Below are 3,036 nucleotides of genomic sequence, written 5' to 3'. Positions count from 1 at the left end.
GAGAGAGAGAGAGAGAGAGAGAGAGAGAGAGAGAGAGACTGTGATTAGAAATAATAATTATGTAAAACAGAACTTTCTTGAAGGAGAACTGTTGTTGGGGTAGGCATTTTGAGGAGCCCGGGATGGGTGACCGTGAGTTACAGGTAGGTAGAAATGAGTGTTGGATGCCATTGTATTTCATTGTCTTCATGTAAGAAATTCTCAAAAGATGTTTTAAAATCTATTTTTGAAAGATAACACTTTGATCATGTCTTTTCTATCTTCTTCATATTCAGACCTCTGTTTATCTCCCTTGAAGATGAAGTAGTAGAAATATCTATGACTAGGATATAGAAATCCTAAGTCCTAATTTTTGGAAGCTATGATAGTTTAGATGTATGCTTTACAACCAAAAAGGAAAAAAAAACCACTTTGTCACCTAAAATAGGAATGAAAATATTTTGTTCACATATTGGTTCTAGAAAAATTTGCAACTTCAAACCTGTATTAAAATCTATCGTTTCTCAAGAGCACATCTCAATGTCACTTATATGTCACCGTGTCATTTAACAGTCACTGTAAGTTGTGCACACCTAAAACACACTTGAAGCAACGAGGACTCCAGGACCTTGCTCTTGTAGGTAACCGTTGGACTGGCCCTTTGTCACATATCCATACAATGACATGCCATCCTACTCTTTCAAAAATGGCACAGTTTTTGAAGCATTTGTTAGATTTCACTTCCAGGAAATAAGAACATAGGGAATTAGAAAATTTTCTCCTGAGTTAGGTAACCTAGATCCAAAAGGACATGTATGGTATATCCTCACTTACAAGAGGATATTAGCCACAAAACATAGGATGCCCCTGCTACACACTACTGGCTCAAAAAAGTTAAACAAAAAAAAAGCAAGGCCCAACAAAGAATCATTAAATCTCACTTAGAAGGCAGATTAACATAGTTGTAGGAGGCAAATTGATGGAGTGAACTGGGTGGGTGATGGGATACAGAGGGGAATAGGAGGAGACCTGTAGGGTCACATGTGGTGAGGGTTGGGAGAGATGGTTAAATGGCCATGAGAATGAATGTAAATCTACAACTGGTGGCTGTGGAGGTAGGGGCATCTCAAGGACATGACAGAAACCTGAGATAGGGAAGATGCCCAAGAATCAATGAGGGTGACATTATCTGGGCCTCACAGCATTGAGGATAGGATATAGAACCTAAGTACTTAGGCAAGAACCCCAGTGGAGGTATAGTGACACCAACCCATCCACAAAACTTTCAACCCCAAATATATCTTATCTACAAGAAATGCAGGCATGCAAGATGGAGTCAAGACTTAGGGAATAATCAACCAATAACTGAATCAATTAGAGACCCATCCCATGAATAAGCACCAATCCCTAACACTATTAATGATACTTTATTATGACTGCTGACAGGAGTCTAGCATGGCTGTCCTGTGAGAGGGTCCACCCAGCAGCTCAGACAGATGCAGAGACTCACAGGCAAATAGTGGATGGAGCTTGGCAACTCTTATAGAACAGTTGTTGGAAGGATTGCAGTCCTGAAGGGGATTGGAACTCCATAGGAAGACCAACAGAGTCCACTAATCTGGACACTTGGGACTCTCAAAGATTGTACCACAATCCAAAGAGCATACATTGGCCGGACCTAGTACCCACATGCATGTAGCAGATGTGCGGCTTGCTTTTCATGTGGGTCCTGAACAACTGGAGCAGCGGCTGTCTTAAAAACTGTTGCTTCTGGCTGGGCTACCTCTTCTGGTCTCAGTGGGAGAGGATGTGCCTATCCCTGCAAGACCTGATTTTCCTGAGTTGCCCAGGTTCCTTACAGAAGAAGGGGAGGAGGAGGGGGAGGAAAGGGAAGGAGTGTGGGAAAGATTGTGGGAAGGAGTGACCTGGAAGCAGGTAGCGATTGAGTTGTAAAGTGAATAATAATAATAATTAATAATAATAAACCCGAACCCTGGGATTCTGTAGTAAAAACTAACATGTTTGCACAGTAAGGCTGCAGTGTCAGGTGAGTAAACAGAAAAAATCGGGGGGTTGGGGAGGGGGCCTGAAATAATGTAAAATTCAAGTATGTCCTGGCAGAAGTTTTTATGATTTTAATTTATACACTCAAAACATTAATTTAAATACATGTCTTAGTTTTCTTACATTTAAGCTTCTGCATAGAGTTCTGTGAAGAAACATGGCTGGCATTCCTTTTCACTTCACTTCAAACAAAACTAGCATTAGCCTACAAATGAAGTGCCTTTATCTTATTAGCTCATTAGCCTTTTTTTTTTTGTCTCTATAAAGGAACTTCAGTAATAGGAAGAAATATGGGAGACTGGATAAGTTTCTCATATAAGAAGCCTTGTTTATTGTCAGGAGTAGCCATTTCAGCAATGACCGGTATAACAAAGTCAATAGCCACTGTATTGTAACTGTGTATAGACAGGAGAGAAGGGAAATCTAACTTCTCAGGTTTCTGTCTACTAAGAAGGAACTGTTTTAGCTTGTACACAACTATTTTTTAAATATAACCCCTTCTTTGATACCGATTCTATAAAGAAGGTGTTAAATATATTACCAGTATGCAATGAGACTTCAGTACAAGCTGGCTGCCTTTCTAAAAGAGAAAACAAAAATGTCTACCCTAATATAGCAGGAAAATGCTAAAAATAATAAAATAAAATAAAATTTTAAATGAGACATAATTAAATACAGTTCATATTTGTTCTTATAACCAATATTCCAAAATCAGAAAATATAAGAATATTGATGCATCATAGAATTAAGTCCATAATTAAATTAGTTAAAAAAATATCAAGTCTAGCTGAAAGTTATGGATACCTTTTTATGGTATAGCTCTCACATACCATGGATCTATTTTATATTCCACTATTTAATGCCAATTAGCCAAGAGGGTTAGACTGAGTTAAATGCTTGTACTTTCAGTGAGGGTTCCACTGTGGGGTGTTGAGTAAAAGGCTTAACTTTTGCAAATCTTCTTCACATGTGAAGTGAAACACAGTGTACCTT

This window comes from Grammomys surdaster, unplaced genomic scaffold (assembly GCF_004785775.1).
Source record: "Grammomys surdaster isolate TR1022 unplaced genomic scaffold, NIH_TR_1.0 267, whole genome shotgun sequence".
NCBI classification, from domain to species: Eukaryota; Metazoa; Chordata; class Mammalia; order Rodentia; family Muridae; genus Grammomys; species Grammomys surdaster.
This window is presented reverse-complemented; position numbering follows the sequence as displayed.